Here is a 13,738-nt window from a genome sequence, read left to right on the forward strand (position 1 = left end):
GTCGCACTCGCCGGCGCTTCTCTGACACGTATGCGAGAACATAGACTTGTCAATTCGCACGCCTTACTGAGCCAATATGATGGCATATTTTTCCCGCGCACTGCACTTGCTTTGGCCCAGCTGTTATGCAGTTGTAGCTAATGATACAGCGTCAGATCAGTGCAGGCACGGCTGCGCTGTACGTTGCGCGAAAAAAAAAAAACATCACAATACTCAATCAATTGTACGCGCGTATTTATCGAACGAGATTAGAGTCGACAGAAAGCCTCTGCACATGTCGCACTTTGGAAAAAGCGAGAAACGGCTATTAAAACTTCGCAGTAACACCCGCTCCTCGCTCCACTTGACATATTTCTTTGGAGTTACGTTGTCAATTCTAAAAGAAAGTTAGCGCTGTTGCCATTATTGACGTGCCATTCGTTACCGGCAGCAGTTTGTTTGCGTTTAATAACTACGCAAATTTTATTAGGATGTGAAGATCGCGTCTGTCTCCAGTATGAGACATACAAAGCTGAAGCCAAACGGTGTATTAGTATGTTGACTAGTCATTTTGCAAGTCGCTAAGCAAGTGTCAGCGTGGCGTAGTGGTAAAGTACTCGGCTCGGGATCCGCAGGTCGGACGTTCGACTCCCGGTGGCGGAAGTTTTTTTTTTTTTTTGCATCGAGCTTTTTTTTTCTTTTTTTTGTACTAGTGCTTTCTACATCGCCTTCTATACATTTATTTATGTTTTTACGGCAAGGCACGATGGTGCCGACAATGTAGAGCCGTTTTACGCTCCGTCATTCTCCAGCATCCATCATACGCCAGCATCCAGCATACACCACGTGCCACCATCTTCCAGCACCATAATCCACCATAATGGTGGATGGTGGAATCCACCATTCCTCATGGTGGATGAATTTTCAATAGGGTCGTATTTGAAATTAGAGGTCTTCTCCACACTTCATATGAGAAAGGGCACCACGTGACGTTTCAATGGCTGCCAAGTCACTGCGGCGTCATAGGGAACGAACAGGCCGATAATGCCGCTCGGGCAGCTCATGAAAGCACACAGGAAGATACCATCCCACTTGCAAGGTCTGACGCTGCCAGCAGTCTTCGAGGCCTTGCACAGGATTTACGCTCGCTCTATGGTGCCAACCAAGCAGCCAAACCAACCGGACTAATCGTCAACGCCACCTGTCCTCTTTGATGCATATCTGTATGCCAACTGGACTCCGCCGAAGAGAGGCCACACTGCTTTATCGCTTGTGGCTAGGGGTGGCATTTACGAAATCCTATTCCTTTCGAATTGGAATGGCCGACAACGCTCTCTGCGATGCCTGTCGTTGCGAGGAGACGCTACACCATGTCCTGTGCGACTGTCCGGCATATAATGCTCAGAGACAGTCATTGGCGTCCGTTCTAGCGCGCCTTGACAGTAGACAAATGTCTGTTCAAACAATACTTGCATGTTGTCAACAGAAGACATCACAACTGAAGGCGACGAAGGCACTGCTGAGGTTTTTGAGAGCGACGAACTTGGCCAAGCGACTGTGACAGAAATGTCGCGTACCACGCAAAAGTGACCAACTACCACGCAAGAGTGACCGACTGATTCTATGTGTGCTGTGTCATGTGCTATCTTTCTATCTTTCTCTCTCTCTCTTTCCTCTCCATCTTTAAATCTCCCCCGCCCTGTCCCCATGTGTAGGGTAGCAAACCGGTTGTCCTATACTGGTTAACCTCCCTGCCTTTCCTTCTCTACTATTTCTTCTCTCTCTCTCTGACGAAAAGCGGCACCGATCGAGGCTCTGGCGCGCGGGCGGCTAGGGCGAGGTAGAGAAAGAAGAAGGGCAGAATAGAACAGCTGACACAGGAACGGGTGCTGTGTCTGTGTCTCGTTCATCACAACGGCGCAGTCTACGAAACCTGAACCGTCTGGCTGAAGCCACCTGCCTTCGTGGGTCATCGGCGGTATGGGTTTCTCCATTTAAGGAACGCCGTCTACGCTTCCTCGCTCATGGACACCAAGACCCTACTACTGCCGGTAGGAACTCTGCCACCATTCGAGGACGGCGTCCAGGGCTCCTCGGTGGCCAAAGGGCAGGTTTACCCGGTGCAGTCAAGACCGCGCATGGCCTCCTGTTGCCCAGGAACGCTGTTCACGCTTCCCGTGGCGACAACCTCTCGCTCAGGACTTATCCGCATCTCAGCTGCTGAGGGGTGCTGTCCAAGCTCCCTCTGACAAGGATTCCACCTCAGTGAGCACAGTGACCACCTCGTACACCTCGGACGTCGCCATTGGGACCGCGTGCGGATCACCTGAAAGCGCCACCGAGCTTTCTCGTACTATCGCGCGACTCCGCGTCACGGTCAACGCCTTGAAAGCGTCGAGCTCTGCGCTGTTTCCTGTGATCATGCAGCAATTGTGCGCCATCAACGCCGTGTTGATGTAGCCACCTCACAAGACCTTGGGGCCAGCTCGCTCGAGTAACGCAGAGAGTTCCGGTGTACCCTCATGCAACTGTCAAACAAAGTTGGCTGCTTAGCGTCCGCACTCTCCGGTCTTTCGCCTGCCGTCCCACCATCGCCGACTGCCTGTGAACTACAGGAGTTCAACGGCTTTCAGGACGACGTCGACAACTGGGTAGCGACCGTGAACGCTCTCGGAGCTCGCCAGTCGTAGACGGAACAACAGAAGTTGTGTGTGGCCATAGACCGCCTTCGAAACGGTGCCGCGGCGTGGCATAGATACGAAGGTGTGAGGCAGCAGTTCTGGGTGGAGTGGAGCTTCAAGCTCATTGCTGCTTTTGGCCGGACTCCCTGCAACCTTACTGCCACCACGCAGTCCAATCTGACCGCTATCGAGGATGGAGCTCAGGAGGGGTTCTACCTCGAGGCTGCAGCTGTGCACTGCAGTTCACCATTTGAGCTTTCAGACTCTGCCGGTATCCGACGCAAATACATCACAGCCAGAAACCGTATCACATCCCTACTATTCAAGTTCAGCATCATTTGGCCATACAGAAATGACGACTCCACTGGTATTTGACGCACCACCATACCAGGAACATGACCTGCCCACGGATCTAAGAAAGGAAACGTATCTTGACCCGTCAGAGCAACATCCTCGGCTATCAGAGCAGTCACCACATAAATGCGGAACGAGTGACCTAGTGCGGAACACTATACCTTAGAATAAAAGTGAAGTGACGGGCGCAATTATCATGCAAGACTTGCCCGCACAGCCCAAGTCTTCTCCAGAGCCATGGTTGCTGACCAGGAGGACTTTTCTGCGCGCATTCGTTGGTCAAGATCCATCGGTCAAGCCCCATATGTATGCCTAAGGCGACAGCCATTACAACGTATTCGAAACGTCTCAAACGAAAGCCCAAGCTAGCCCTGTCGTCACGGTCCATCAGTGCAACCAGGGTTGATAGCCACGTCTTCCGCGCCGTCTGCACTCGAAGATGAAGATGAAGCACAAGAGTGGAAGAGGCCTTCAAAGATGCATTCAACTACTCATCAGACCATCTCTCTGCTGTCGCAGGCTTTCAGTGTGGGCAACCACTCCGCAAGAATATGGGCTACTACTCGCAGCATCATGACGGGGCAAGCGCCTGCCGGTCTTGCGACCATACCAGAGCAGCCAATTTCGTCCACCAGAGACAAACGAGCCAGCTTCCCGCGCACTGTCGCAGCATGGCCGAGACCATCCTTCAAGACAGCATCGGCAAAGTTTCAGGCTAAGCCCCAGCGTGGCCGAGACCGGCCACAGCGGTTCAACCAGTGTCACCCACCAGAGGCACTTCGGGCAGGTATCCCAAATAAGTTGCAGCGTGGTCGGGACCGACCACCGCGATGCAGCCAACACCGTCCACCAGAGACATTTTCGGCTGTTCCGCGCGTCGCAGTCATGGCCGAGTGTGATGACGAAAAGTGGCACCGAGGCTCTGGCGCGCGGGCGGCTGGGGCAAAGCAGAGAAAGACGAAGGGCAGAATAGAACAGCTGGCCCAGAAACGGATGCTGTGTCGGTGCCTCGTTCATCACACAGTCTATATTCTTTTGGTTATACTATTAGGCGGTATTCTAAAAACTATACAACCGAACAATTCCGGATTGGTTATGGCTCGTGAACAGCCTAAATTCGTGAGTTTTGTAATTATGTAATTACATGACTTTTTCGCTTGGTCCAAGGTGTGCCGATCCTGGAGGCACTAGGAAACAATGTGAGGCGTGGAAAGCTGCCAACGCTTCCGATCCCGGAGGCAGTGCAAAATCACGTTAGATGCAGGCGTAAAGTCGGCAAAAATATTCGAGCTCATTCAGGCTCACTCACAAAATATATTTTGCATCTGAGACTCACTCGGATTCAGACTCACTAAAATTTTCGCAACGGGACTCATCATCAGCCTGTCTACGCCCACTGCAGGGCAAAGGCCTCTCCATGTTCCGTCAATCAACCCGGTCCTGTGCTTTCTGCTGCCACGTTATACCTACAAACTTCTTAATCTCATATACCCACCTAATTTTCTGCCTTCCCCTCACGCGTTTGCCATCTCTTGGAATCGAGTCAGTTACCCTTAATGACCACCGGTTATCCTGCCGGCGTGCTACGTGCCCGGCCCATATCCACTTCTTCTTGATTTCAACTATGATGTCTTTAACCCCGTTTGTTCCCTGACGCACTCTGCTCTCTTCCTGTCTCTTAAGGTTACACCTATCATTTTGCTTTCCATCGCTCGCTGCGTCGTCCTCAATTTAAGTTGAACCCTCTTTGTAAGTCTCCAGTTTTCTGCACCGTAGGTAAGTACGGTAAGATGCAGCTGTGTATACCTTCCTCTTGAGGGATAGTGGTAGATTACCATTCATGATTTGATAATGCTTGCCAAATGATCCCCATCCCATCCTTATTCTTCTAGTTATTTCACTCTCATGGTTCGGCTCCGCGGTTACTACCTGTCCTAAGTAGACGTAGTCTTTACAACTTCCGGTGTCTCGCCACCTATCGCAAAGCGCTGTTCTCTGCCAAGATTGTTCCACATTACTTTAGTTACTCACTCGGACTCAAATTCAGCAACACATTGCTCAGTCGGACTCACTCGGACTCAGAGCCACGGCTGACATGAGCCTGAGTAGTGAGCGGACTGAGTGACTGAGTGAGTAAGCCTGAGTGAGTGGATCATGAGTCCATTAGCGTGGAGCACACGTGTCGCCATTCTTCCCGGCCCTACCGCTGCTGCTCGTGCGAACAGCCCAAAGACGAAGTGGACGCACCGCTCGCCCGCTCACGTGCTTGTTTATTTTATTGCACTTAAGCGAATGCTGCAAAGACGATACAGACGAAGGAAACGCGCAGCTCGAGCGCTCAAGTGCTTATTGTATAATTTTACTCACGCGAACCCCGCCAAGATGAAGTGGACGCGTAGCTCTTGCGCCGACGTGATATTTTCGTACCTCGCACGTGACCTTTCTTGTAGCTCACACGGTCTCGAAGCCTAGATATTGCTTCGAAAACTAGATTCTTCATCAAGCATTCCGGCGATACAGTACAGCAGAGCCTATGCGAAGTAAACAAAAATGTGTCGTACCAAATACGGTATCAAGCTGGAAACATATATGGTGTATGAGGTAGTGCTTCTCTAGTCAGCCATTTATTGATGGCTTCATATACAGGCTATGTATTCGTTGTTGAGGGAAATATCTGCGGTTATAGCACCCACGCAGAACACATTTCACTCGGAAATGATTTGGCTCCGAAATATACTTCGCGTACTTAAAGGGGAACTTTTGCCAGGGGCTCGCTTAGATGTCAGACACAACAAAATGAATCGACAGACACATAGGCCAGGGAAAGCACACAGGACGTTGCAGTGTTCGCTGTACAACTGACGTTATTGTTGTCTGTAACTCTGTTTACTAATTGTGACGCAAATTGAAATGATGGTGTCGAAAAATCCGCCCTTTCCGTCAGTGGGATCAGAACCCACAGCCTCCGAATTACGCGTCCGATGTTCGACCATTTGAGCTACGATGGAAGGCCACTTAGTTGGATATTTCTCCGCATGTAATCTCTAGGACTGTTAGCCAGCGCCACTCGTAGCCGAGGCGGCAAATGCGGAACACTTTCTCCTAGAGGACGTCACCCAGCACGTGATATTTGCATCAGGCGGCCGCTGGACAACGTAATTAGGCACGTAATTCGAAGGTTGTGGGTATTTGTTCTTGACTTCATTTCAATTTACGTCACAATTAGTACACTACAGTTAAACACGAAATGAATGCCTTTTATGATTTCCTTAGATTAATTGTCCGTTCTATTCATCTGAGTGTACCTAACTTCGCCTACTTGTTATATGTCTAAGCAACTGAAAGTTCTTATCCCAAAAAGACAACGCAAGCCCACAGTTAGCAAGGTCTTTCTGATCTTGGCAGGCATTTAGAGTGACACCATTTTTGCAGTATTTAAAAAATGCTACCATAAAACACGTAAACTTTCTAGTTACTTTCGTTCTTAGATGCGAAAGGGGGCGCTTTTTAAATAACATAACTGGAACGACAATGAATATTTACTGAAAGCTTGCTCGTAGATATCAAAATATGCGCACTCACATGTTTTATTTAAGGTTGAGAAATCTTGAGTCTCACCGGTTACAACTCGTAAATTGCAGTTTGTGCTGCGAAGGATTTGCTGAATAGTTCTGTTGTGAACCTGCTAATAACATAATTTCAGCATTTATCTGCGTCCACCGCACTCGACAGCCTAATTTTGATTGAATTCAGGTTTTTAGGTGCGAAGCAGCTTTTGCTCGGCGCTGTGTCCGGCGGTGGCGTCCGCGCTCCAGTGTGTATGCTCCTATTCTCTCTTCTCTACTCTCCTATGCTCCCCCCTCTCGTGCGCCTCATTCTCTCCAGTGCAACGACGTGATGAGCGCCCTCCCAGGCTACCCCCCTCTCGCGCGCCTCATTCTCTCCGGCGCAACGCCGCGACGAGCGCCAGCGCATGCGCGTCCCCTCCCCCACTCTCTCCTCTCTACGCTCCCCCCTCTCGCGCGCCTGTCGACCGCGTTCACCGCTCGCCCTGTGAGAATTAACGGCCAGGCTAGAGGGAAGACACGACGCGCGGAAGACATTCTTCGCGTTCCACGACGCTTTGAATGGATGGATGCAGCTTACGGCGCGGGCCTTCGCCCCAGCTGAAGAACCTGGCGAGCCAGCTCCTGAAGAAAATTACACACATCTCCCGCTCAAGCGGACCATGTCCCCGCTGCTCTGTATCCACATCGTTCCCTTTAGTGGGAGATGGTGTAATTTGTTTCTTGGAAACCGTATAGTACTCACGAATTTTTCGCGGTCTTCACAAACACACTGTGAATGCCGCACTACAATGCATTTGCGGTTTGCACAAAACATCGCCATATTGTATATATGTAGCACAGTATATACTAATTGTGAAAAAAAAAGATCTCACCTTTGCTAGTAGCTGAACCGTTGGAATGCCCCCTTGTGTTCCCACAGCGTAGTCAGCGTACCTAGAACGTCAAGCAACAATGTACTACTTGTGATATTGCACGTGGGCTTTCCAAAGAAATACAGATCAATTGAAGGTCCAACAGAAATAACAATAAAGTCGAGTAAGAAGGTCGTTTCTGCGGAATTAGCTTTTAAAACTGAGTAGGTTTTGCATTATGTACCGTCTTTCACAGTGTCATTGAAGTCCTTCACGAGAGCATGCCTAATAAATACGCGGGTGTCAGCTGACGTGACCCTTGCATAAAAACTCATATCGCTGCCACTAAATAGGTTTTACCTCGATCAACTAAGTTTTGTGTTAGCGTTTGCTCTTATATATGTATGTGCTAGAGTATTTTTATTTTGCATGTGCTGCGACATTCATGTTTACACGCGTGTGAGTGCTTCCATATGGATATTTAAGTGTGTATGTGCTGAAACGTCCATTTGCTTAGCCAATGTAAAGAAGTTACAACACTTTCCTCACACTTGCCTCGCTTGCCACGTGACGAAGACAAAGGTGCAAGAAAAAATCCAACGACACCTAAGCACCTCTTAAGAGTGGTGAATGCGAAAGCATTGATGTACAATACTGATAGTTGGGCGAGTTGGTAAAACATTGTGGTAAATTTACAGCGCCTGCAAACAGACGAGACGTAGAGGAACGAACACAGCACAAGCGCTTTGTTTCAGCTGGCGATTTCTTGCAACACAGAAATAGTTTTGCCACGTGCACTAGTTTGTTTATTTTAACGTGATCGGGTTTCACATACAAAAGCAGTTACCGCCGCTCAGCGCGTGCCACGCCACTATGTGTAGGAAAGCTCGATTGTGTTAGACTGTTCTGATCAAAGTGCGCGCTCGGGAGAAGTAGCTGAGCTTCTTCTAGAGCCAAGACGAGCACCAGCGAAAGCGCTGCGGTGCTCCACCGCTCATGATGACGCGTTCCGTGACGATCAGATTATCGACTACCAACGTCCGTGCTCGTCGTTATCATAGTACAGAGAGTGTTGTTTGTACTTTGACTCTTACTTTTCCTGGGCACAAGCCCACCGAATAAAAATGTTTGAACTTTACCGGCTTGAGGTTTGCGTCCGTAGCCATGAATATGCATTTATACACGCAAAAGCCAGACGAAGGTATTTTTTTTTGTTGTGACGCCCAGACCACGGTCAGCTCACCTGTGCTTGTCTGACTTTTGGCATGTATGTGTGGATGATTTTTTTTAGACAATACAAATTTTTAATAAAAATTCTATGACAGTAAGGCTCTTGTAAATTAGGCACACGAACTCTACGTCGATGCGGAAATACGTTGAGCCAGCTGAAATGACACTGTTGTGACTAATTCACAAACTCGCTAATTACTTTTTAATCACTGACTTCAGGGCAGTTGTTTGTAATAGAAAGTTGTAGTACGTGATAATTTATGGCATGCTCATTTTTTAGAAACAAAAAAAGGTGCACTGAATTCGCGTGCACGTAATTCGAGACTCGGCGCGTTTCGTGCGCGCCGGGCGCGATCAATTTCATATGGTATGGTATGGTAAACTTTACTGAGGTCCTGCAGGGCGCGTCTCAACACGTAGCGGGCCGCTCCTGAAATTCGATGATGAATATCTCCAATTACGTGCAACATTCCTGATTTATAAAAAATGGGTATACCTTAAATTGTCATGCACTACAACTTTGTAATATAACAACTGCACTCAAGTAAATAATCAACGTTAATTAGCCACAATAGTGTTATTTCAGCTGGGCGAAGTACTTCCGCCTCGACGTAGGTTCGTGTAAGAAAACCGCAGGAGCGTTGCTGTCATTGAATTTTTATCAAAAACCTATATTGCCTAAAAAATACCCTGTATATAGTTCGGGTGTTGCAATAAATGACCATTTGCGAGTCAGCGCTTGTGTTTCTTCTTCTACGTCCTGGCCATTTTTGCGCTGTAAGTTTCCCAGAAGCATTATGTGCATTTTATAATAATTGTTGGGGCTAACGTCCCAAAACCACGATGGATTATGTGCATCTTAACGTCAGAGCTAGCAAACAGCAGCAGCCTGCGAACCTGCGGTGCCAACACCGCATGCCACCGAGGTCCCACGGGATGCGATACCGATGAAGCAGCAGCGGCTACCAGGCGGGCAGGCGCGTGCGGCAGATAAGCCTAGCGTATGTGAGACACAGGGAGACACAAACCGCAGGCAACGCCTCCAGGTTAGGAGGATTCTGCAGGCTTGCTTATTGCATCATGCTACATTGACCGTACTTAAAGCAGCTTGCTGGGCTAATTGGAACACTGAACTTTGACCCACTTCCAGAGCTTAGGGAAAATAGGAAAAAAAAGAACATGCAAACACGAAAAAAAGAAAATCTCGGAGGACGCTTGAGTTTCGCCTTCAAGAGCGGAATGCGATAGCGTCATCGGACCCTGTTCGCATAGTCTTCTGAATCGCTAGCCTCGCTTCGATTCTCGGTGGACAATTCAACCGTGCTGCATGGAAAAGAACGTCTGTGCGCCTGTAAATCGGCCCTTTCAAACTTTCCCCGAATCCCTACTGCGAGTGCAGTACCGAAGTGCCCACTGCGGGTCCGCATGGCAGCACGCGCACCTGCGCAGCTGCACACGTTGTTGATGTTGTTGTTGATAATGATAATTAAATATGCCTGTGTGCTTTGTAATTGATCGCCCTTTAAACCAATTACTCGTCGAACAATTTTCATGTTTTGACGCTTTGTGTGAATCTACTTTTGCCAGGCAGCACTACATGTGTTAATGACATTCGCCCCGCCACGGTGGTCTAGTGGTTATGGCACTCTACCGCTGACCCGAAGGTCGCGGGATCGAATCCGGGCCGCGGCGGCTGCATTTTCGATGGAGGCGAAAATGTCTGAGGTCCGTGTACTTAGATTTAGGTGCACGTTAAAGAACCCCAGGTGGTCCAAAATTCCGGAGCCCTCCTCTACGGCATCTCTCATAATCATATGGTGGTTTTGGACGTTAAACCCAGATATTATATTATTAATGATATTCCTCTCACTGCGTAACGTTGATGTAGTGTTTTTTTCCGAAGCAATTTCGAGCACGGGTGTGGCTCTGCGGTTGAACACCTGCTTGCACCGCAGAAGTCGTGGGTTCGACTCTCACTCGAACCGAATATTTTTTCGTTATTTATTTCCTTGCATCCATCTCGAACTTCCGCTTACAGACAACGCTGATTTTTTTGCTCACAACCAACGACGCCGATGCCGACGCCGAAATTTTTGCGAAAGGAACTCTTTAACGCTATCGCGTTAAAATGGATAGTAAAAACGCTGGTTTTCAACTAAATTTATTGCACAGAAGGAAGGCGTTTTCATACGCTCAACATGCACCGACAGATGCCGCACAAGGAATCTGGCACGTGCATGTTGGCACTCAGGAGCAATTCAGAGTACGTGAGTTTTGACAAACATAATCTGCTTCTTTTTGCGACAGCGCGATAGAGGCAGTGCTTACGCAGTTATTATTTTATTTTCTAATACAAAATGCCTCATCAACACATAGGATACCAGGGCACACAATGTCCGGCAGGCACCGTCTCGCCACTAATCGAGGCAGACCCGTAATTTGGTCGTCGGAAGCGTGACTCTCCAAACTGGACTTGGGGAGCGAATTGGCCACCCGTAACCAGGCCCAGTGAGCCGCAATTTCAAGTGGGGTCGTCGACGATTCAAACACGCAGTTTTTGAAAAAAATGATTTTTTGGGTTTAACATCTTCAAGCTCCCTGTGTATGCAAGAATATTTAGCGAAAATAAATATGTGGTAATCTTGAGCCGTTCGAAAGTTACGACCATTTTTTCAACCCTTACACATTCGAAACAGAAAGTGAAGGTTTCTGATTCCACAACACCTGCCATCACGTCCTAATGTCTCTTCGCATACATATTACGTAAAGCTAAGTCCTCTAATTACGTTCTAAAGCTTGTGAGACATGATGTTTTCGATTTATTTTAAAATTTCACTACACGGCTGCGGCACTCTGTTGTTTAAGTTGCGCGCTTTTTCGATCGGCTGTCTGTGACTTTTCGTACACCGCTTCGAGCTCTTGGGCTTAGTTCTGGCCTTTCAAAGAGACAGTTTTAGTACTCCATGATATACGGCAAAGTATAAGACGAAAAAGAAGCGCGAACGCAAGTCAGAGAATTAATATACCAATAGTGGACCTACTATGGAGCACGCGGATGAGAGTCGGCTGGAAACGCAAAACGAGCTAGAAAAAAAGACGCGCTTCAACTCGCTCAAAACGAGATATTGCCGCTCCAAAGGGGATCCCAAGCTATGGGTCCGGTGAATTTGAGAGATATTCAACGTTTCTTTATTACATGGTCATTCGGTGGAAATCTTTAAAGCAATTTTTCTCGTAACATGATCTTTTGCATCTTACAGTTACGCGCAAGGTGATAACTATCCTTCTAATAATATTTTCACATAAAATTTTGAGTGGTGTTTCTTTACAGGTAGAGCTGTACATGCAAGCAGAATGATTGAAAAGCAGTGATAACTTTTTGTACTATGGCCAATTGTGTGCAAAACAAACCTGCCAAAAATCAACTTTATCAGTCTTTTCATGATAACGCACCTTAGCTTATAGTTGTGGTGATCGTCGAGGTTAGATGCACAGTATATTGTCCTTACTATGTACCTGCCAAGTTGAGTTTGAATCGCGCCAATCATTTTGTAGTTAGGACTGTTGGGGCAACCTACATATTTTCGCACATTTTGATTTTTTTATCAATTTTATTTTTTACATTTTTAGCAAATTGATCATTTAAAATTTAAAATTACCTAAGCCATACAAGCCAAAACCATAATTTAACTATTGAATTATAATTGTAAAAACTTTTTTTTCAAAGGTGGTTTTGTACACATGCACTGCTTCAGTTCTGGGGCAGGCCCACTCATAAACAGTCGTTTTAGCAACTACTACATTGGTGCAACGTAGCTGAGGCAAAAAAAGATGTCCTCTTCGTGTTATAACAGCTGAGCGTATTACGCATTCTTTATGTTGGTCATAACGAATGCTTACATTTAGAACGTGAGAAACTATAAAACATACCTCTTTTCAGTTAAATGCTTGGTCGACCTGAAAAAAAGAGAAATGGGCAGTAAACCTTGATTTATGGTAAGAGAGATGGCAAGAGCTCGCACAATAGGCGACCAGGCCGAATGGCAATGATCTTTTATTGCGATATCAATTATACGGACACTGTCGGCTGATGTTGCCGTCGCCGTCATGTCCCGGATATGTATATGTATGTATATATATAGAAAAAAAGCACAAAGAAAAATAAACATGAAGAAAAACATTCCGAAGCAGCCAACTGGGGATTCGAACCATCGATCCCTCGCTCCTCAGACCGCTGCATTAAACAACTCAACTATGCCCCAATTTTTTTTTGCTTTATTGCCTGTTTCCTGACACGAATTACATCAACAAGCACATGGCACTATTCGTTTATTACCTCAATCATGCCCCATTCATGCGCCGGCGAAATAACGGCGAGCTATTTGTATACACCATTTACTGCTGGTGCTAAGCAAATCTCGGAGGAGCTTCAGCGTGTTTTCTATCATGCGACGCTCCTAATTTCGTTTGAATTTGAAAACTGTCTTGAGACGCGCACGACAAAGTGGCCCTTTTTTTACCCACTCGTGATGTGCAAGGAGAGAAAAACGAAGAACACCGGACACACCTTACATCAGACGCCCCGTGTGGCAGCAGACGGGGGGTCACTCCACGCGCCGCAGTTAAAAGAAAAAGAAATAGCTAAGAGCGTCTGATTCTCCATTGTCGACACTTGCAGACGCAAACACCCTAATTTCTTTGAATTTGAAAACTGCCCTTGAGATGCACACGACAAAGTGGCCCTTTTCTCTACCCATCGTGATGTGCAAGGAGAGGAAAAACGAAGAACAACGGGCACACCTTACATCAGACGCCCCGTGTGGCAGCAGACGCAGGGTCACTCCACGCGCCGCAGTTAAAAAGAAAAGAAATAGCTAAGAGCGCTAATTCTCCATTGTCGACACTTGCAGACGCAACACTCCTTTTTTCTTTGAATTTGAAAACTGCCCTTGAGATGCACACGACAAAGTGGCCCTTTTCTCTACCCACTCGTGATGTGCAAGGAGAGAAAACGAAGAACACCGGGCACACCTTACATCAGACGCCCCCGTGTGGCAGCAGAAGGGGGTCACGG

The 13,738-nt window shown here is 47.5% G+C and overlaps 1 protein-coding gene across 4 annotated transcripts in view; it reads right to left on the reverse strand.

The window, feature by feature from the left end:
- LOC119398854 (uncharacterized) overlaps positions 1-13,738 on the reverse strand; it is a 160,694-nt gene that overhangs the window by 29,647 nt on the left and 117,309 nt on the right. The gene's annotated exons all lie outside the window — the stretch shown is intronic.

The sequence above is a fragment of the Rhipicephalus sanguineus genome, chromosome 7 (genome assembly GCF_013339695.2).
Source record: "Rhipicephalus sanguineus isolate Rsan-2018 chromosome 7, BIME_Rsan_1.4, whole genome shotgun sequence".
Lineage (NCBI taxonomy): Eukaryota > Metazoa > Arthropoda > Arachnida > Ixodida > Ixodidae > Rhipicephalus > Rhipicephalus sanguineus.